This window comes from Ranitomeya variabilis, chromosome 4 (genome assembly GCF_051348905.1).
Source record: "Ranitomeya variabilis isolate aRanVar5 chromosome 4, aRanVar5.hap1, whole genome shotgun sequence".
Taxonomy (NCBI): Eukaryota; Metazoa; Chordata; class Amphibia; order Anura; family Dendrobatidae; genus Ranitomeya; species Ranitomeya variabilis.
Genome location: NC_135235.1, coordinates 692,871,053 through 692,895,239, shown reverse-complemented (window position 1 = coordinate 692,895,239; position 24,187 = coordinate 692,871,053). Strand labels below are relative to the sequence as shown.

General features: G+C 43.6%; 1 protein-coding gene and 1 pseudogene across 2 annotated transcripts in view; one reads left to right on the top strand and one right to left on the bottom strand.

Moving 5' to 3' along the window:
• The window catches only part of LOC143767646 (uncharacterized), a 383,745-nt gene that overhangs the window by 302,160 nt on the left and 57,398 nt on the right, over window positions 1-24,187 (top strand). The gene's annotated exons all lie outside the window — the stretch shown is intronic.
• On the bottom strand, window positions 1,190-12,353 carry LOC143767702 (uncharacterized; annotated as a pseudogene). The gene is made up of 5 exons (XR_013213741.1): window positions 12,106-12,353; window positions 11,900-12,023; window positions 11,719-11,816; window positions 11,056-11,146; window positions 1,190-3,812 (listed from the first exon to the last, which is right to left on the bottom strand). The product of XR_013213741.1 is annotated as an uncharacterized LOC143767702 (transcript).

The window sequence follows — 24,187 nt, the reverse complement described above, 5'->3', positions numbered from 1 at the left end:
TTATCTCAGGTGTCGTGGGCCTGAGCGATAAGAGGTGAGTATGTCTTTTTTTTTTCCTTTTTTAATCGCAGCAACAGTAGCATATGGGGCATAATATGCTATGAAGCATCTTATGGGGCCATCAACCTTTGTGCAGCATTATATGGGGCATAATATGCTATGAAGCATCTTATGGGGCAATCAACTTTTGCGCAACATTATATGGAGCATAATCTATGGAGCATCTTATGGGGCCATCAACCTTTTTGCAGCATTATATGGGGCATAATCTATGGACCATCTTATGGGGCCATCATCCTTTGTGCGCCATTATATTGGGCATAATCTATGGAGCATCTTATGGGGCCATGTTATGATCCTTAATGGCTGAGGATCACAGATAGGACTAGCTAAGTTACTGAACATAGAACAAGCTCTAGGGAGGTGGTAACTGGACTGACCGCAAAACCTGATCCTAACCAAACACACTAAAGGTAGCCGGTGAACGTGCCTGAATTCCTGGACGTATCGACGCAGCCTGAGAAACTTGCTACCCCTATAGAGAAAGTAAGACCTCACTTGCCTCAGAGAAATGACCCCAAAGATATAGGAAGCCCCCAACAAATAATAACGGTGAGGTAAGGGGAAAATACAAAACGTAGAAATGAAAACAGATTCAGCAAATGAGGCCCACTAATACTAGATAGCAGAAGACAGGCAGGGAACTGTGCGGTCAGTAAAAAACCCTATACAAAATATCCACGGTGAGAGTTCAAGAACCCCCCACACCAACTAACGGTGTGAGGGGAGAAACTCAGCCCCCTAGAGCTACCAGCAAGCAAGGAAATCACATATTAGCAAGCTGGACAAGGACAAATAAATAACCAAGAAACATATTGAACACTGATGAGCAAAAAATAACCAAACAGAAACTTAGCTTCTCTTGGCGAGACTGATAACGAAGGAATTCAGGAAAGATCAAAATAGCACTGAATACATCGACAGCAGGCAACAACTGATAGTCCAGGTGAGCTAAATAGGAAACCAGCTAACAGATAACGAGACAGCTGATCCAGCCTCAGACCTGCAGAATGACACAAAGAGCCACCAGAGGGAGCCCAAAGACAGCACTTACACAGTACCACTTGTGACCCCAAGAGGGAGCCCAAAAACAGAGTTCACAACAGGGCCATCAACCTTTCTGCAGCATTATATGGGGCATAATCTATGCAGCATCTTATTGGGCCATCAACCTTTGTGCAGCATTATATGGGGCATAATCTATGGAGCATCTTATGGGGCCGTCAACCTTTGTGCAGCATTTTATGGGGCATAAAATTCTATGGAGCATCTTATGGGGCCATCAACCTTTGTGCAGCATTATATGGGACATAATATTGGGCAATCAACTTTTTATGCAGAATTATATGGGGCATAATATTCTAAGGAGCATCTTATGGGGCCATCAACCTTTTATGCAGCATTAGATGGGGCATAATATTCTATTGAGAATCTTATGGGGCCATCATTAACGTTTTATGCAGCTATATGGGGCATATTTTAATATGGAGCATGTTATGGGGCCCATCATGAACGTTATGGAGCATTATATGGGGCGTATTTTGTATGGAGCATCTTATGGGGCTCATCATGAACTGTATTATATGGGGCATTATATTGGTCTCCTGATACAATATGGATATTCAAAAACACTTAACCTACTGATGTCTCAATCAATTTCACTTTTATTCGCATCTATTTTTATTTTTGAAATTTACTAGTAGCTGCTGCATTTCCCACCCTACGCTTATACTCGAGTCAATACGATTTCCCAGTTTTTCGTGGCAAAATTAGGGGTCTCGGCTGATACTCGGGTCGGCTTATACTCGAGTATATACAGTACTTTCCCAAAGATTTTTCTCTGCATAATCTCTTCTTTTTACATGTTTTTATGTTTTCTTGAAATAAAGATATTGTATTTCACACTGAAATTTTGTTTATGGGAGTAGGCTATGTTGCTGATTTCTACTCCTGAATATAGAGAAGACCTCGTTTGGGCTTTTTATATATAGTTAAACAAAGGAACTACATATTGAGGCAAAACGTGTATACATCCTAACCTCATACTGCAGGGAAAGACCATAAAGAAAGTGATAATACAACATGACAATATTTAGGAGTATTTCACCAAACTCCATTACAATCCATAAATCCCCAGGACCCATTTAACTAATGTCGTTACTCACATAACTCTAAACATATTGACTACTGTATTGTCCTTGTCACAGACACTACTTACTACTATAAGACACCACTTATTCACTCTCACAATGCCCTGCAGCTATTCCTATTAATGTTTGTGTATGCTAACCATACCTGCTAATGGCTCTGATGTCATTTTATGTCTCCATTCTGGATAGAACTCCCATAAAGGCATCTCATTAGCTGCAAAGTTAGTTAGCGAATGTTTTTCCAAGGTGGCAGCTGAGTCTGACATGGCTGTTCAACATATTTAGTACTGATCATTGCTGTACATTGAATGTTTTATTTTAACATGGCCAAACATGAGGAATGACAAGTCGATGTCCTTGTAGTGGTCAACCCCTTTAAGAAGACACAATTTTCAGTTAAAATATTTCCCACATTCTGAACATGAAAAAGCTTATCCCCTGTGTGACTTCCCTGATGTTTATTAAGAGTTGATTTCTGTGTAAAACATTTCCCACATTAAGAACATGAAAAAGTTTTCTCCCCTGTGCAACTTCTTTGGTGACTAAGAAGAGATGTTTTCTGCACAAAACATTTTCCACATTCTGAACAGGAAAAAGGCCTCTCCCCTGTGTGAATTCTCTGGTGTCTAACCAAATCTCCTTTCTGTTTAAAACATTTCCCACATTCTGAACAGCAAAACGGCTTCTCCCCTGTATGAGTTCTATGGTGATTAACCAAATATGATTTCTGGTTGAAACATTTCCCACATTCTGAACATGAATAAGGCTTCTCTCCTGTGTGAAGTCTCTTGTGCTTAACCAAATATGCTTTATCTGTAAAACATTTCCCACATTCTGAACAAGAAAAAGGCTTCTCCCCTGTGTGAGTTCTTTGGTGATTAACCAAATCTAATTTCTGGCTAAAACATTTCCCACATTCTGAACAGGAAAAAGGTTTCTCCCCTGTGTGAGTTCTTTGGTGCTTAACCAAGACAAATTTCTGGTTAAAACATTTCCCACATTCTGAACAGGAAAAAGGTTTCCCCTCTGCATGAGTTCTATGGTGATTAACCAAATCTGATTTCCGTTTAAAACATTTCCCACATTCTGAACAGGAAAAAGGTTTCTCCCCTTTGTGAGTTCTTTGGTGCGTAACCAAATTTGATTTCTGGTTAAAACATTTCCCACATTCTGAACAGGAAAAAGGTTTCTCCCCTGTGTGAGTTCTATGGTGCTTAACCAAATTTGATTTATGGTTAAAACATTTCCCACATTCTGAACATGAAAATCTATTCTCTGCTGTGTGAATTTTTTCATGTTTAAGAAAAGTCTTTTCGAGAAAACTATTTCCATATTCTGAATATGAAAATGGCTTCTTTCCTTTAGAATCAATTAGTTTTTTAATGCTTATATTATTACTTTGATCTTCCTCAGTAGTTGGTAATGAACCAGAAGACAGAACCTGTTTCAAACCATCAGATGACAGATCATTGCTGTGAAGAGATGATTGTACATCTGAAGTAATGGCATTCACTTCAGTTATATCCTGTGTGATCTCAAGATCATCTGATTTAAACATTGAAGAGGTCAGCTGTCCCTCTGTTCTCCTGGTACAGTCATCTGCTAAAAAGAAAACAAATTATTAATTTTGAATAAAATAACCTCAAATTTTATACTTTTGAACATTTCTACTTAAGCAGTCAGTAAAAATTACAAGTTATGTAAAAATATTGAATTATTCACCAAGACAATGACAGTTCACAGTCTAATCGAAAGCCTCACAGCATGAACCAGTGGATCGTGGTGTTCAATGGATTGTTCATTCTGCCTCCCAAATATGGAATAAAAAGCCACCAAACAATGTTATGTAGGCAAAAATTATACCAACAAAACTTCTACTCATCTCATGAAATACAAGACACCACTAAGGTCCATCATCTGTCAGTGGAAAAACAAAGGTTTCCACATTATTAGTGGCTCAAAAGCTCTTAAAAAGCAACATGGCTTCCATAAACCTATCAAGCAATATCCGCTCTCCCAAAGTCAAATTTCTACTCGCTTCTGAGCCTTGCAGTGTGCCCAAACCACATTTAGCATCCATATATTTGGCATTACTATAGTGAGATGAACCCACTTAAGTTCAGTGTGTGTGTGTCTCCAGAAGCACAATCTGGGAACTATGTGTTGGATAATAAAATAGCAAATGTGCAATTTTCACATTGCAACATCCAGTGCAAACTAATTTCCGTAAAGAGGCTGTGGAGTCAAAATAGTCACTACTCCCATAGAATAATCCACTGTGAGTTATAATTTCCAAAATGGATGTCAGGGGGAGACTAGGTGAGCGAGAGCTAATAACCCGGACCCCTGCAATTTCCCTCAGACTAGGGAAATCCTGACTGACCCTCTACCTGGAGTTTACACTGATGGTGTGCATGTCCAGGCCTCGACCCTCACCCTGTCTCCTGTTTCAACCCTAGGCTGAAACCTGCGCCCAACACCCAGTGAAGAGGTAATACACCAATACCCACAGTTAGCACAGACAAGGATAAAGGAAAATATACACCACGCCGCAGTCACTCAGGAATACACTATAAATGTGCAGGGCAAAATAAATACAAATATAGGAAGGAGTAAATAAGGCAAAGGAAAATACACCACCAACAATGAATCTCCAACAACCAGCTCTCCACTCCAGACCGAGATAACAACGCACAAGACAGTAGCTATAACCGGCGACGCCCAATGATCAGGAGAACTATTTAAAGGCAATGGGAATGACCCAGCTTCCAATCCGAGGATCAGGTAAATTAACCCCGGAACAGCTAGATAAAATCTAGCCGACGCCAATGATCACATAGTGGTCAAAAGCGGAATTACCGCTGTCTGTCGAACGACCTGGTCTGAACAGCGTCCGACATGACAGTACCCCGCCTTCTACGAGGGACCCCAGGGCCCTCACGGCTTATAGGACCCGGCTTGTCTGGATGGCGATGATGAAAAAACCTGACCAGCCGATCCGCATGAATGTCCGAGGCTGGTAACCAGGACCTCTCCTCAGACCTATAAACACGCCAGTGAACCAAGTACTGTAAAGTGCGGCGCACTACACGAGAGTCAACCACCTTGGAGACTTCAAATTCCAAATTACCATCCACCAAGACTGGAGGTGGCATAGGTGCTGCGTCCACAGAACCCACCACCTTCTTTAGAAGAGACCTGTGGAACACGTTGTGTATCTTATACACCGTAGGGAGCTCCAATCGGTACGCTACTGGGTTAATGACGGCGGTGACCTTAAATGGACCAATAAACCGTGGACCCAATTTAAGGGACGGCATTTTGAGTCTTATGTTTTTTGTGGCTAACCACATCCAGTCATCCACACTCAGGTCCGGACCTGGCACACGCCTACTGTCAGCCACACGTTTGTACCTAGCACCCACACTCAACAGGCGCTGTTTAACTCTCCTCCAGACTGATGGCAATTGTGCTCCTAACTGGTCCTCCTCCGGAACGCCGGAAGAGCCCCTCTGACTCAAAGTACAAAATTGAGGATGTAGCCCGTAAACACAAAAAAACGGAGACTCCCCAGACGACTCCTGGCGGTGATTATTGATGGCAAACTCAGCCAAAGGAAGGAATGTAGACCACTCCTCCTGGTTATCAGAGACAAAGCAGCGTAAGTACTGTTCCAAATTTTGGTTCATACGTGCAGTCTGACCATTTGACTGAGGATGAAACGCCGAAGAATGAGACAACTTGATCCCCAGCCATGAGCAAAATGCTTTCCAAAATTTTGCCACAAACTGAGACCCCCTATCAGACACGATGTCAGATGGAACCCCATGAAGTCTGACCACCTCCTGCACAAATACCTGAGACAGAGTCTTAGCGTTAGGCAACGAAGGCAAAGACACAAAGTGCGACATTTTTGAAAACCGATCAACTATCACCAAGATGACCGTGTTCCCAGCTGAGAAGGGCAAATCAGTGATAAAATCCATGGAGATTTCCGTCCATGGCTTACTAGGTACCTCAAGAGGAAGTAGTGTGCCAACAGGACGGGAGCGTGGTGTATTAGCCCTAGCGCACGTGGTACAAGCTGACACGTATGAGACCACGTCCTGTCGGATCTTGGGCCACCAAAACCGACGTGACACCAACTCCAAGGTACCTCTAACCCCTGGGTGGCTAGCCAGGACAGCATCATGATGCTCCGCCAAAACCTTTAAGCGGAGATGAAGCGGTACAAAAGATTTGTTGATGGGAAGCTCAGATGGTACTTCCTCCTGAGCCTCGGCAATCTCAGCCTCGGTAGTGAGAGCCGAAACCACAACACCCTTTTGGAGGATGGGTACTGGATCCTCCTGAGGTTCTCCCCCTGGAAAACACCTGGACAGAGCATCCGCTTTAGTGTTTTTAGACCCCGGTCTGTAAGTGACAACAAAATTGAACCGCGTGAAAAACAATGCCCAGCGAGCCTGCCTGGGGGACAGACGCTTGGCTGACTCCAAATACAGCAGATTCTTATGATCGGTAATAACAGTAACCTGATGTACCGACCCCTCCAAGAAGTGTCGCCATTCCTCAAAGGCCAACTTAATAGCCAACAACTCCCTATTGCCGATATCGTAGTTACGTTCGGCGGACGACAGTTTCTTGGAGAAATAGGCGCACGGAAAAAAACACTCAAAGATGAGCCTTGAGATAGTACCGCCCCCACACCAACCTCAGACGCATCGACTTCCACAACAAAGGGTTTTGATACGTCTGGCTGCACAAGAATGGGGGCTGAAACAAAACTGTTCTTAAGAAATTCAAATGCGCGCACAGCAGCCTCAGGCCAAACTGAGAAATTGGTACCCTTTTTAGTCATGTCAGTTAGGGAGTAAATAAGACTGAGGAAAATACACCACCAGCAACGAATCTCCAACAACCAGCTCTCCACTCCAGACCGAGATAACAACGCACAAGACAGAAGCTATAATTGGCGACGCCCAATGATCAGGAGAACTATTTAAAGGCAATGGGCATGGCCCAGCTTCCAATCCGAGGATCAGGTAAATTAACCCCGGAACAGCTAGATAAAATCTAGCCGACGCCAATGAGCACATAGTGGTCAAAAGCGGAATTACCGCTGTCTGTCGAACGACCTGGTCTGAACAGCGTCCGACATGACAATGGAATCACTTTATGGGGATTTCTACTGCTTTAGTTTTTTGTAATTTTGTTATATTAGGACATCTGCATGTGTCCCATCTCCACTGGAATCTTCTCCTGTGATGTTTGCTTCCATCACCAGGCAGAGTGTAATTTATTGTGCAGGCGTTGCTGGTAATAGAGGAGAGGCCGAAACCAGAAGCTCTGGGTGGTGCTGTCCCTGTCCAGCCACTAAAATTAGGGTGCTTCAAACCAGTAGTACTATCCAGTCTGGCAGTATGGGTTTGTGTGCTGTCCAGCTGGAGCAATCTGCTACCTGCTTAAGCCAATTTGAAAGTAACAAACACTACTAAAGCTTGAAGCATATTGCCAGAAGCTGCCAGATACGGCCTTGTTCCCCTCTGGGAATGCCAAGAGTGTGCAAAGCAGTCATCAAAGCAAAAGATGGCTGCTTTGAAGAACCTAGAATATAAGACATATTTTCAGTTGTTTCACACTTTTTTGTTAAGTATATAATTCCACATGTGTTAATTCATAGTTTTGATGCCATCAGTGTGAATTTACAATTTTCATAGTCATGAAAATACAGAAAAATCTTTAAATGAGAAGGTGTGTCCAAACTTTTGGTCTGTACTGTAAGTGAGGCAGGCCGATCCCACCATCATAAAACTACCATACAAAATGTACCTGTATAAAAAAGACATAGAATAAAAAAATGTTATCTCCCCAACAACAACATATGTTAGGGGGTAAGCTCCATCACTAAACCGGAGTTGCATTTATTTATGGTAGACCATTGGCGCTACTGAGTTCTGAAATTATTTATTGCTCCCCATATCGGAAGAGATTGTGCAGTAATCTCTCAATTCCTTAGGCTCGAAAACATAATGGAATTTATGATGTTGGCTGATTCCTTGAAACCTGGACTTCAGCCATGTCAACACATCTCCTGCAGGCGTGAATAAATGTATATTACATCCATCCGCCACGCACAGCTTAGAGATATATCATGGCACAGGTGTAGTGTGTTTTATGTAGATTATCACAATCCTGTTTATCCACTTCCTGAAGATCAGGCGTAATAATATGCCGATGTCGGACTCCCTCCCCTTGATGTGGGCTCCGGCGGTGAGCCCACATCTTTTCTGGGACATGTCAACTGTTTTGAACAGCTGACATGTGCCCAGAACAGCCATGGTTGGAATTGCGATCCAAAGCGCGGCTATTAACCAGTTAAATGCTGCTGACAGTGGCATTTAACAAGCGCTTCCGGAAATCGCGCAGGAAATCCGCCCACCGGTGACCCACGTCACAAGATTGCGGGTCACCGATGGGTTGGCATGACAACCAGAGGTCTCCTGGAAACCTCTATAGTTGTCAGTCCCAGATTGCTATGAGTGCCGCCTTGTGGTCGGCACTCATACCAAGTCAGTAAATCTATTACATACAAGTGATCTGATCATTGCCTATATGTAGCACAGCCGATCGGGCTATAGCAGCTTCTAGTCTCCCATGAAGACTTTTGAAGCATGCCAAAAGTAAACAAAGTTTTTTAAAAATATTAAAAAAAATTATATATATATATATATATATATATATATATATATATATATATATATATATATATATATATAAGTTTCGCCCCATTTAAAAAAAAACAATAAAAAAATCAAACATACACATACATTTTGGTTTCGCCATGTTCAGAAACGCCCGATCTATCAATAATAAAAAGGATTAACCTGATCGCTAAACGGCGTAGCAATAAAATAAAATCAAAACGCCAGAATTACGTCTCCCCTCTCCCCGCTCCAATCTGTCCTGAATGCTGCTGCCAGGATCATATTCCTCGCCAACCGTTACACCGATGCCTCTACCTTGTGCCAGTCATTACACTGGCTACCCATCCAATCCAGAATCCAGTACAAAACTACTACCCTCATCCACAAAGCACTCCATGGCTCAGCACCACCCTACATCTCCTCTCTGGTCTCAGTCTACCAACCTACCCGTGCCCTCCGCTCTGCTAATGACCTCAGGTTAGCATCCTCAATAATCAGAACCTCCCACTCCCGTCTCCAAGACTTTACACGTGCGGCGCCGATTCTTTGGAATGCACTACCTAGGCTAATACAATTAATCCCCAATCCCCACAGTTTTAAGCGTGCCCTAAAAACTCATTTGTTCAGATTGGCCTACCGCCTCAACGCATTAACCTAATTATCCCTGTGTGGCCTATTAATAAAAAAACAACAACATAATCACGTTCCTCCATCATGTTCTCATACACTTTATGCAGTTAATAGCCTCTGTGTCTGTACTGTTACATACTTAGGCAGTTAACTGGTTCATGCAGCTTTACATGAACACCCGAGCCTTACACTATGGCTGGTCCAAATAACTAAAGCAATTGTTACCATCCACCTCTCGTGTCTCCCCTTTTCCTCATAGATTGTAAGCTTGCGAGCAGGGCCCTCATTCCTACTGGTATCTGTCTTGAACTGTGATTTCTGTTATGTTGTAATGTCTATTGTCTGTATAAGTCCCCTCTATAAGTTGTAAAGCGCTGCGGAATATGTTGGCGCTATATAAATAAAATTATTATTATTATTATTTATTACGTTTTTGGTCAGGATCAAAAGATCGTATCTGCACCAAAATGGCATAAAAACGTCTGCTCGCCACACACAAAAAAAACGCCCTCACCCAACCCCAGATCACGAAAAATAGATTCGATACAGGTATCAGAAAATGGCGCTTTTTTTTTTTTTTAACAAAGTTTGGATTTTTTTTAACCTCTTAGATAAAAAGAACCTAGACATGTTTGGTGTCTATGAACTCGTAATGACCTGGGGAATCATAATGGCAGGTCAGTTTTAGCATTTAGTGAACCCAGTAAAAAAGCCAATCAAAAAACCAAAACCATTGTGGGATTGCACTTTTTTTGCATTTTCACAGCACTTGGATTTTTTTCCTGTTTTCTAGTACATAACATGGTAAAACCAATGGAGTCATTAAAAAGTACAACTTGTCCTGCAAAAAATAAGCCCTGACACGGCCATACTGACTAAAAAATATGAAGGAGGGGATCGAAAAATTAAAACGCAAAAATGAAAATATCTCCAGGGGTTAAGGGGTTAAAAATAGTCCGTTTTAAAAGAAACTGAAAAGTCAGGATAAAGGGAAACTCTTTTGTTATTGTACAGAAATTCACACTTGGCCTCACTGCACATTCAATGTTGTCGATCATAAAAGCGAAGTTTGGCCAGAAAGACTGGACCTGGTCTTGTAGGGAACATATGATCACATTCAGCAGCACAGAATGGAGAGAAGGGAGATTCATCCAATAAGATATCAGGGTTCTAGGAAGCCAACAGCATCATTACCCTCCACTTTCTCTTACAGGACCATCATAATAGTTTTCTTCCAGTGATTTTCTAACTTGTCAGCAGATTCTACATACACTGTCATTTGGGTTTGTAGTTTACAGATCTCGGCAGCTAACAGTCATCATCATATAGAAAAGGGCTTTCAATGCCCAAAGTCATTTGAACAGAATTTGGTGGAGGAGAATGTTGTGGTGTAGAGGAAAACTGATGATCGCACGATTGTGATACTGACAGACTACACCACCGATAAAGCAGCCACAGCCGGTGACTGAGAAGAATCTGCGACTTCTCTGCATTTAGTGGTTTCTACTCACCTGGATAGTCATATGTGGGAATCTCCTCTTTACACCGCTCATCGCCCCTCACATATGTCTCTGTAGTATTAATATGGGTCAGATCTTCACCCTGAAACAAATTTTGTAAAAGTCACAGACAGATGGAACAGTCACATCTATGATCAGCTCTAGTCCTGCCATCTCCACCGTTCTCATTACACAAGTTCTGGGATGTATTAAGAGAAGCATAGAGTCTAGATCACATCAAGTAATTATTCTTGTCTACTGGTCCTTGGTTAGATCTCTTCTGGAATACTGTGTCCAGATCTGGGCACCACATTTGAGAAAAAAAATGAAGAGCAGGAGCAAGTTCATAGTAGAGCTACCAGAATGGTGAGCAGATGGCAAAGTATGTTCTACGAGGAACGGTTAAAGGATCTGGGAATGTTTATCTTGCAAGAAAGAAGGCTAAGAGGAGACTTAATAACTGCCTACAAATATTTGAAGGCATGTCATAGTGTAGAGGGATCATCCTTATTCTAATGTACACATGGAAACTCAAGGAGCAATGGAATATAACTGAAAATATGATTCTAAGTGTAAAAGACATAATACTGGGGGATAAAACAAGACTAAGCACAAGACCTTCACCGGCGCCTGCACATCATAGGAGAGATCTCATGACATCTTCTCTCCATCTACCTGATGATCCTGAGGAACATTGGGATCTTCTGGTTTACAGTCCTGTGGAAGAAGAGGACGGGGACATCTCTCTGGTGTTGTCCTCTTACTGGATAGATCTGGAGGAAACACATACAGGGGCTGAATTCATTCTTTACATACAGATAATTATAGGCCGTGTATATTTAGTCCTATCTATTACCTGGTGATGTGAGGGGCTGGGGAACCTCCATCATGACGTCCTTATACAGATCTCTGTGTCCTTCTAAATACTCCCACTCCTCCATGGAGAAATAGACGGAGACATCCTGATACCTTATAGGAACCTGACACATACAATGATACCGTCATCCCCCGATCCCTTCATATTGTTACTGTATAATATCCCAGCATTCCCAGCAGTGTCACCTCTCCAGTCAGCAGCTCAATCATCTTGTAGGTGAGTTCTAGGATCTTCTGGTCATTGATGTCCTCATGTATCAGGGGGTGAGGTGGAGGCCCCATTATTGGGCTCAGGGGTCTTCCAAATCCCTCAGACACAGGGTCCTGACAGCGTTCACTAGAGGACAGCGCCACATCCGGGAGTGTCAGGCAATAACACACTTTATTCTGCCTCCTGCGGCAACGTTTCGGTCCGAGGACCTTTGTCAAGCACAGTACAGTCACCTCTTAACCACCATTATATACCATTAAGACCACCCCCATAGTTAACACAGAACCAATGGCAGTGTCATGATCACATAGAAAAAAACATCAGTATAACAAATTACATAGAAACGCATAAAAACACAATTATACACTACCCAGTACATATAGTATTCGTCCCCTAGTGTAAACACCCCCCCTGATCGCTCTTATGATAACATACCAGTCCCCAAACGTAGTCTCTGCAGCCCTGGCTATCCGGATGTAAACACACTGTGTCACCCTATCAGAACCGTGCTTCAGCCGTTGCCATAGTGCAGTGGGCGTGTGCAGGGCCAGTGCGGCCCAATCAGACACCAGTGCCGGTCACATGTGACCGCACTGAGTCATACAGGCAGCGTCCACTGTCACCCTCCTCCACAAGCACCAGCAACGCTGCGCACGCCTGGGCAAAGGATCCTCCCACCGAACTCCCACATCATCCCCATGGAAACAAATTACAACAGTTCACAATGCTCTATAAGAGCGCCGGTCCGGATACAGTTCAATACAACTATGGAGACACATTACAGCATTCCATAGTGTTTAGTACGCCGGTCCAAATACAGTTCATTATAATCATAAAAGCCAGTATTTATCCAGATGCGATGTTCCACTTTCTTCCTTCAGAGCACAAGTTCGATTCCAAAAAATGGACGGTCCACAACATCATTGTCCCAGTGCGCATATATTTATAGTCTTATCCTTACAAAGAAAGCCAGCACGCATTCTTTCAGGGCTCCACTTCTCCACTCAAGTGGATAATGTTGTGTCCATAGTTTCACAATTTTGACTTCACATAGCCATGTTGAAAAAGAGCATCGGGGATATCCATTATTACCCAGATCCAGTAACATTCTGATAGAAACCAATGCATAAATTCAATTTGATTGGTATTATAAAGCATCCCCCTGTTCCTTGGATATCACACCAACCCTGCAAAGATACATAAAAAACATACAGGGGGAAAACAAATCCAATCGTACAGTGTGTAAATTAATACCAAATTGGCGCAAAAGCAAAACCTTACATATATCAAATTGAATATATGAACATCTATCCATCTCACCAACATATATCTCTAGATGCAATTATATTATAAACTAAACATACGCTAATAGGGCTCAACAGCTAACAGCATTTAGAGTATCCATCATGTGTATCATAATTCATAATTTTCTTTAAGGGAGAAATAAATGGCTCAAAAGCTCCCATATAATAGGGGAATTAGGGATAATCAAAATTACACCACCGTACATGGGTACTACATCAAATCACATCATAAATTTAAAATCATGGTTAAAAGCAATACACCGGCGAGGATCCACAACCAACCCACTTAAACGCTTATAGGAGACAATTCTGTGGATATTCTATATTCATACCCCTTGGAAAGAGCGTGTCCAGGTCAAAAATCCATTGGAGTTCCCTTTTCTTCAAAATAGAGAAAAGGGAACTCCAATGGATTTTTGACCTGGACACGCTCTTTCCAAGGGGTATGAATATAGAATATCCACAGAATTGTCTCCTATAAGCGTTTAAGTGTATTGCTTTTAACCATGATACACATGATGGATACTCTAAATGCTGTTAGCTGTTGAGCCCTATTAGCGTATGTTTAGTTTATAATATAATTGCATCTAGAGATATATGTTGGTGAGATGGATAGATGTTCATATATTCAATTTGATATATGTAAGGTTTTGCTTTTGCGCCAATTTGGTATTAATTTACACACTGTACGATTGGATTTGTTTTCCCCCTGTATGTTTTTTATGTATCTTTGCAGGGTTGGTGTGATATCCAAGGAACAGGGGGATGCTTTATAATACCAATCAAATTGAATTTATGCATTGGTTTCTATCAGAATGTTACTGGATCTGGGTAATAATGGATATCCCCGATGCTCTTTTTCAACATGGCTATGTGAAGTCAAAATTGTGAAACTATGGACACAACATTATCCACTTGAGTGGAGAAGTGGAGCCCTGAAAGAATGCGTGCTGGCTTTCTTTGTAAGGATAAGACTATAAATATATGCGCACTGGGACAATGATGTTGTGGACCGTCCATTTTTTGGAATCGAACTTGTGCTCTGAAGGAAGAAAGTGGAACATCGCATCTGGATAAATACTGGCTTTTATGATTATAATGAACTGTATTTGGACCGGCGTACTAAACACTATGGAATGCTGTAATGTGTCTCCATAGTTGTATTGAACTGTATCCGGACCGGCGCTCTTATAGAGCATTGTGAACTGTTGTAATTTGTTTCCATGGGGATGATGTGGGAGTTCGGTGGGAGGATCCTTTGCCCAGGCGTGCGCAGCGTTGCTGGTGCTTGTGGAGGAGGGTGACAGTGGACGCTGCCTGTATGACTCAGTGCGGTCACATGTGACCGGCACTGGTGTCTGATTGGGCCGCACTGGCCCTGCACACGCCCACTGCACTATGGCAACGGCTGAAGCACGGTTCTGATAGGGTGACACAGTGTGTTTACATCCGGATAGCCAGGGCTGCAGAGACTACGTTTGGGGACTGGTATGTTATCATAAGAGCGATCAGGGGGTGTGTTTACACTAGGGGACGAATACTATATGTACTGGGTAGTGTATAATTGTGTTTTTATGCGTTTCTATGTAATTTGTTATACTGATGTTTTTTTCTATGTGATCATGACACTGCCATTGGTTCTGTGTTAACTATGGGGGTGGTCTTAATGGTATATAATGGTGGTTAAGAGGTGACTGTACTGTGCTTGACAAAGGTCCTCGGACCGAAACGTTGCCGCAGGAGGCAGGATAAAGTGGGTTATTGCCTGACACTCCCGGATGTGGCGCTGTCCTTTGCTTATATACTTATTGTGGACTATGACCAGGAGGACCCCCTGGTGTGGACGTGCGCTCTGATGTCCATGAAGACAAAGTTGGTATTGGGTGCGGTCTGACTTTCTTTTTGGTTGGATTTATATAGCGTTCACTAGAGATCTTCTTCACTACTGTGTAATCCTGGTTATGGAGAGACACATTAATAAATCTCACTACAGACATTTCCAGAGTCCTCACCTCTCCAGTTCTGTCCATCTGTTATTCCCATAGATAAGAATGATGTAATGTGACGTCATCAGAATCTCTCACCTCTCCAGTAAGCCGGACGAGGATCTCTAGGGTGAGGTGTAATATCCTCTCCGCCATCTTGTCTCTGTCCATATCCATCTTTGATGGGTAAATCAGGAAAATTCTCTTATATAGAAGATCTTCACTGAGAGGATCCGATATTGTAGGGACCTGAATGAGAAGACGATGAGCCGATGTAACATCATAAAAATCCTGTGTAATAATACAATTACTGGAGATAATAAGGGAAACATATGAGGAGATTTATTATTTTACAGTATTTATTTTTCTTCTTTACATCTGCTAATAAAACCTCAACACAGTGCTATTATACTATATGGAGGGAATTGTGGTGCTGTAAGAAGAATATACTGAGTGTGGTGTATTTGTGGTACTAGCAGAACATTGTACTGTGTGGGGGGGGGGGTACCATGGAAATATAAATATCTTTTGTGTGTGAGATGTCATCACTGTTTGAACATTATACTGTGTGAATGGCATCACATATACTGCATAATGGGTTTTAAAAAGGAGTGCCAAAGGAAGCTGGAATTCTCAACAATGTGCGGCATTTGTATAAGAAGACTGCCATCTACCATCCAGGCGGGACCCTGAGGAATCAATGGGAATAGGGAGAGTTTCAGCAAGGAAGAGTCTAGATGGTACCTTGACGATGCAGTTTCTTGAAATAAAAGTACAAACAAAGGAGCATATTTGGCGGCAAGCAAAGAACAGGCAGGACGTGTGTCGGGGAAGAAACTGAGGCCGAGATACCAGGCCATGGTAAAGTGCCTGAGGCAGCAGGTTGTGGCATGTGTCATGAATCCCAATGGCTAGGGATAGCACTGGACAAGCAAAGTAGTAATAAATAACGGACGAGCTCTAGGGTGATGGTACCTGGGCTGACCGCTGCCCTACTCCTGACAAACACAACTAGAGATAGCCAGGGAGCGTGCCTACGTTGGTTCTAGACGCCACGCACCAGCCTAAGAGCTAACTAGCACTGCAGAGGAAATAAAGACCTCACTTGCCTCCAGAGGAATGAACCCCAAAAGGTATAGTTGCCCCCCACATGTATTGACGGTGAAATGAGAGGAAGGCACGCACATAGAGATGAATATAGGTTTAGCAAATTGAGGCCCGCTGTAACTAGAAAGCAGAATGATACAAAAGGGGTCTGAGCGGTCAGCAAAAAACCCTAATCAAAAACCATCCTGAGATTACAAGAACCCATGTGCCAACTCATGGCACATGGGGAGAACCTCAGCCCACTAGAGCTACCAGCTAGCATAGAGTCATAATTAGCAAGCTGGACAAAAAACCAAACAACTGAAAATCAGCACTTAGCTTATCCTGAAAGATCTGGGAGCAGGTAGTCAGGAACCAAACTGAGCACATCTGAATACATTGATAGCCGGCGAGGGAATGACAGAAAGGCCAGGCTAAATAGGAAACACCCAGCCGCTGATGGACAGGTGGAAACCAGAGACCGCAACCCACCAAAGTCACCCAGTACCAGCCGTAACCACCAGAGGGAGCCCACAAACAGAATCCACAACAGTACCCCCCCCTTGAGGAGGGGTCACCGAACCCTCACGAGAACCCCCAGGGCGATCAGGATGAGCTCTATGGAAGGCGCGGACCAAATCAGTCGCATGAACATCGGAGGCGACCACCCAGGAATTATCCTCCTGACCATAACCCTTCCACTTAACCAAATACTGGAGTTTACGTCTGGAAACACGAGAATCCAAGATCTTCTCAACAACATACTCCAATTCTCCCTCCACCAGCACCGGAGCAGGAGGCTCAACCGAAGGAACAACGGGCACCTCATACCTCCGCAATAACGACCGATGGAACACATTATGAATAGCAAACGATGCTGGGAGATCCAAACGAAAAGATACAGGGTTAAGAATCTCCGAGATCCTATAAGGACCGATGAACCGAGGCTTGAACTTAGGAGAAGAGACCTTCATAGGGACAAAACGAGAAGATAACCACACCAAGTCCCCAACAAGAAGTCGGGGACCCACGCGGCGACGGCGATTAGCAAACTGCTGAGTCTTCTCCTGAGATAACTTCAAATTGTCCACCACCTGATTCCAAATCTGATGTAGCCTGTCCACCACCACGTCCACTCCAGGACAATCCGAAGACTCCACCTGACCAGAGGAAAAACGAGGATGAAACCCCGAATTACAAAAAAAATGGAGAGACCAAAGTAGCAGAACTAGCCCGATTATTAAGGGCAAATTCGGCCAGTGGCAAAAAGGCAACCCAGTCATCTTGATCAGCAGAAACAAAACACCTCAAATAAGTTTCCAAGGTCTGATTAGTTCGCTCCGTCTGGCCATTAGTCTGAGGATGGAATGCAGACGAGAAAGACAAATCAATGCCCATCTTAGCACAAAACGTCCGCCAAAATCTAGACACAAACTGGGATCCCCTGTCAGAAACGATATTCTCCGGAATCCCATGCAAACGAACCACGTTCTGAAAAAATAAAGGGACCAACTCGGAGGAGGAAGGCAACTTAGGCAAGGGCACCAAATGAACCATCTTAGAAAAGCGGTCACACACAACCCAGATAACGGACATTTTCTGTGAAACAGGGAGATCAGAAATAAAATCCATGGAAATGTGCGTCCAAGGCCTCTTCGGGATGGGCAAGGATAACAACAACCCACTGGCCCGAGAACAGCAAGGCTTAGCCCGAGCACACACTTCACAAGACTGCACAAAAGTGCGCACATCCCTTGACAAGGAAGGCCACCAAAAAGACCTGGCCACCAAGTCTCTAGTACCAAATATTCCAGGATGACCAGCCAACACAGAAGAATGGACCTCGGAGATGACTCTACTGGTCCAATCATCCGGAACAAACAGTCTTTCTGGTGGACAACGATCAGGTTTATCCGCCTGAAACTCCTGCAATGCACGTCGCAAGTCTGGGGATACGGCGGACAATATTACCCCATCCCTAAGGATACCAGTAGGCCCAGAGTCTCCAGGAGAGTCAGGCACAAAACTCCTGGAAAGAGCATCTGCCTTCACATTCTTTGAACCTGGCAGGTATGAAACCACGAAATTTAAACGAGAAAAAAACAACGACCAACGAGCCTGTCTAGGATTCAGACGCCTGGCAGACTCAAGGTAAATGAGATTCTTGTGATCAGTCAAGACCACCACACGATGTCTAGCACCCTCAAGCCAATGACGACACTCCTCAAATGCCCACTTCATGGCCAAAAGCTCCCGATTACCCACATCATAATTGCGCTCGGCGGGCGAGAATTTTCTAGAGAAGAATGCACATGGCTTCATCACCGAGCCATTGGAACTTCTCTGTGACAAAACCGCCCCCGCTCCAATCTCGGAAGCATCAACCTCAACCTGAAAAGGAAGTGAAACATCTGGTTGACATAACACAGGAGCAGAAGAAAACCGGCGCTTAAGTTCCTGAAAGGCCTCCACAGCCGTAGGAGACCAATTAGCAACATCAGCACCCTTTTTAGTCAAATCAGTCAAAGGTTTAACAACACTGGAAAAATTAGCAATGAACCGACGATAAAAATTAGCAAACCCCAAGAACTTCTGAAGACTCTTAACAGATGTAGGTTGTGTCCAGTCACAAATCGCCTGAACCTTGACGGGATCCATCTCAATAGTAGAAGGAGAAAAAATTTACCCCAAAAAAGAAATCTTCTGGACTCCAAAGAGACACTTTGAGCCCTTCACAAACAGAGAATTGGCCCACAGAACCTGAAACACCTTCCTGACCTGTAGAACATGAGACTCCCAGTCATCAGAAAACACCAAAATATCATCCAAATACACAATCATAAACTTATCCAGATATTCACGGAAAATATTGTGCATAAAGGACTGAAAGACAGACGGAGCATTGGAGAGTCCAAAAGGCATTACCAAATACTCAAAATGGCCCTCAGGCGTATTAAATGCGGTTTTCCACTCATCACCCTGTTTTATCCGCACAAGATTATACGCACCGCGAAGATCTATCTTAGTGAACCACCTAGCTCCCTTAATGCGAGCAAACAAATCAGTCAATAATGGCAATGGATACTGATATTTGACTGTAATCTTATTCAGAAGGCGATAATCTATACAAGGCCTCAGGGAACCATCTTTTTTTTCCACGAAAAAAAAACCTGCTCCCAGAGGGGACGAAGATGGACGAATATGTCCCTTTTCCAAGGACTCCTTAATATAATTCCGCATAGCAGTATGCTCTGGCACAGACAGATTAAATAAACGACCCTTAGGGAACTTACTGCCAGGAATTAATTCTATAGCACAGTCACAATCCCTATGAGGAGGGAGCGAATTAAGCTTAGGCTCCTCAAAAACATCCCGATAGTCAGACAAAAACGCAGGGATCTCAGAAGGAGTAGATGAAGCGATTGAAATCAGAGGTGCATTATCATGAACCCCCTGACATCCCCAGCTTAACACAGACATAGTTTTCCAATCCAGGACAGGATTATGAGTTTGTAACCATGGCAGACCAAGCACTAGTACATCATGTAAATTATACAGTACAAGGAAGCGAATCACCTCCTGATGAACGGGAGTCATGCGCATGGTCACTTGTGTCCAATACTGCGGTTTATTCATAGCCAATGGTGTAGAGTCAATTCCCTTCAGATGAATAGGAACTTCCAGAGGCTCCAGACCAAAACCGCAGCGTTTGGCAAATGACCAATCCATAAGACTCAGGGCAGCGCCCGAATCCACATAGGCATCGACGGAAATGGAAGACAGTGAACAAATCAGAGTCACAGACAAAATGAACTTAGACTGCAGAGTACCAATGGCAAAAGATTTATCAACCTTTTTTGTGCGTTTAGAGCATGCTGATATAACATGAGCTGAATCACCACAATAAAAACACAATCCATTTTTCCACCTATAATTTTGCCGTTCACTTCTGGACTGAATTCTATCACATTGCATAGTCTCAGGTGCCTGTTCAGAAGACACCGCCAACTGGTGCACAGGTTTGCGCTCCCGTAAACGCCGATCAATCTGAATGGCCATAGCCATAGACTCATTCAGACCTGTACAACACAAGAGAAAAAGCACCACTCTATAAGAATCGCACACCACTAATAAATGATGAAAAAAAGGGAAAACTTTTATTGATACAAATGTTAAAAACAGTTAAAATGGCATAATGCCGTGAATTCCCCACTGGCCCGCCACAGAGATACAATCAGTAAGCAAATACATATGGCACACAATTGCCCTATCAAAGCAGGTAATCAATACAATACAATGCTGGGTGTCCGTGCTTTAGTTGGTAATAAAAATGGCGCAAACAAAGTATAACGATCCCCTCATAGAAACAAAAAACAAAAAACAATAGCACCTAGTAGGGAAATAGAAATGTGCCCCTAGTGCCAGAAACGGCATAGGGTCCAAAGCATACTATGCCCCCAGTCAAGTGGCCGACATGCTGCAAGGATATAAATAACCAATATATGGTAATAATGAAGCATAGAAAGACCCTAAAACACTGGTATAATTACCACAGCAGAAGGCGCTGCCAAAACATATGCTGCAGGCAGAGTGCCCAAGGTGCCAAGAGATCAATGAGAGGGACCAAGCGCCGCAGGCAGGGCACAACGTGGGGAGCAAGCCCAACGCGTGTCGCCGTCACCAAGGACGGCGTCCTTCGTCCTTCGTCAGGTGACGAAGCCGTCCTTGGTGACGGCGACACGCGTTGGGCTTGCTCCCCACGTTGTGCCCTGCCTGCGGCGCTTGGTCCCTCTCATTGATCTCTTGGCACCTTGGGCACTCTGCCTGCAGCATATGTTTTGGCAGCGCCTTCTGCTGTGGTAATTATACCAGTGTTTTAGGGTCTTTCTATGCTTCATTATTACCATATATTGGTTATTTATATCCTTGCAGCATGTCGGCCACTTGACTGGGGGCATAGTATGCTTTGGACCCTATGCCGTTTCTGGCACTAGGGGCACATTTCTATTTCCCTACTAGGTGCTATTGTTTTTTGTTTCTATGAGGGGATCGTTATACTTTGTTTGCGCCATTTTTATTACCAACTAAAGCACGGACACCCAGCATTGTATTGATTACCTACTTTGATAGGGCAATTGTGTGCCATATGTATTTGCTTACTGATTGTATCTCTGTGGCGGGCCAGTGGGGAATTCACGGCATTATGCCATTTTAACTGTTTTTAACATTTGTATCAATAAAAGTTTTCCCTTTTTTTCATCATTTATTAGTGGTGTGCGATTCTTATAGAGTGGTGCTTTTTCTCTTGTGTTGTTATGGTTGTACACCATCTCTTTCGCACCCCGTGTATTATTGACCTGATTGGTAGTGCGCTGGTCCCCCTTTTTCTTCATTCATTCAGACCTGTAGGCGCAGGGAACCCCACCATAATATCCTTAATGGCCTCAGAAAGACCATTTCTGAAGTTAGCAGCCAGGGCACACTCATTCCACTGAGTAAGCACCGACCATTTCCGAAATTTTTGACAATATATTTCCGCTTCATCATGCCCCTGAGAGAGGGCTAATAAAGCCTTTTCAGCCTGAATCTCCAGGTTAGGTTCCTCATAAAGCAATCCCAGTGCCAGAAAAAACGCATCCACACTGAGCAATGCAGGATCCCCTGGTGCCAATGCAAATGCCCAATTCTGAGGGTCGCCCCGCAGGAAAGATATGACAATCTTGACCTGTTGAGCAGGGTCTCCAGAGGAGCGAGATTTTAAAGAAAGAAACAATTTACAATTGTTCCTGAAATTCAGGAAGGTAGATCTATCTCCAGAAAAGAACTCTGGAATAGGAATTCTAGGTTCAGACATGGGAGTGTGAACAACAAAATCCTGTATGTTTTGAACCTTTGCAGCGAGATTACTCAGGCTGGAAGCCAAACTCTGGACATCCATGTTAAACAGCTAAGATCAGAGCCATTCAAGGGTTAAGAGGAGGTAAGAAGCAGCTAGACAGCAATTAAGGGCTAGGCAGCAAAAACTCTGAAGGAAAAAAAAAAATTTTCCCCAAAACACTTCTTTTCCTCCTGCTTCAGCCCAGACAATTAACACTTTGTGGCCGGCTATACTGTCATGAATCCCAATGGCTAGGGATAGCACTGGACAAGCAAAGTAGTAATAAATAACGGACGAGCTCTAGGGTGATGGTACCTGGGCTGACCGCTGCCCTACTCCTGACAAACACAACTAGAGATAGCCAGGGAGCGTGCCTACGTTGGTTCTAGACGCCACGCACCAGCCTAAGAGCTAACTAGCACTGCAGAGGAAATAAAGACCTCACTTGCCTCCAGAGGAATGAACCCCAAAAGGTATAGTTGCCCCCCACATGTATTGACGGTGAAATGAGAGGAAGGCACGCACATAGAGATGAATATAGGTTTAGCAAATTGAGGCCCGCTGTAACTAGAAAGCAGAATGATACAAAAGGGGTCTGAGCGGTCAGCAAAAAACCCTAATCAAAAACCATCCTGAGATTACAAGAACCCATGTGCCAACTCATGGCACATGGGGAGAACCTCAGCCCACTAGAGCTACCAGCTAGCATAGAGTCATAATTAGCAAGCTGGACAAAAAACCAAACAACTGAAAATCAGCACTTAGCTTATCCTGAAAGATCTGGGAGCAGGTAGTCAGGAACCAAACTGAGCACATCTGAATACATTGATAGCCGGCGAGGGAATGACAGAAAGGCCAGGCTAAATAGGAAACACCCAGCCGCTGATGGACAGGTGGAAACCAGAGACCGCAACCCACCAAAGTCACCCAGTACCAGCCGTAACCACCAGAGGGAGCCCACAAACAGAATCCACAACAGGCATGCCGGGAAGCAGAACCCAGGCGACATCAGATGAGTCCCAGAGTCCAGGTTATGCCATTCAAGACCTGAGAACCAAACCTGTGTCAGTCAGCGAGCCTTAATAGACTTTATCAGGAGGACATGTGGCCTAGCGGGAAGAACCAGAGACCTCCACTATGGCCGGTGTTCGCAGAAGAGGTAGTGTTGAGGCCTATATGTGTCAAGACCATCGCCCTTGTCAGTAGCTAAAGTAGCATACGGTTAGAGGCTGCTATTACAGTGAGAGTGAGCCGGAGAATTCATTGTATTTATGATATTGTATATTTCACCTCGTAATCACCCTGTTTTGTATTATATACTGTTGCCATAGTGATCACAATTCCGTCACATCAGGGAATTAAATAATGATATTGGTTACTTCTACCTTGTGTTTGTCTGTATGTTTTATCTGGTCACTTAATACAGGGACATAATGGGGGCATTACACTGTATGGGAGGATGGCGGTACTGTGGGAACATTATACTGTGTGGGGGGCATCATACATACTACATAAGGAGCATTACACTGTGTGGCACCAAGAAAGGGGCCCTGTACTATGAGAACAATCCATTTCCTCACTTCCTGTCTTCCATAGTTGGGTCGTATGTATCTATCACAGGAAACAGAACAGATTCTTATAAAGTGGCATCAAAAACACCAGAAAAGTCTCAGTACTGAAGGGGTTAATGTCCCCCGCGCTCAGTAATGGGGAATCTCCAGCACCTACCTCCACCTGCAGAGCCGCCACCACAAATATGGCTGCTCTGTGTGCGCACAGGACCTGTGATGAGGTCACAGGAGGG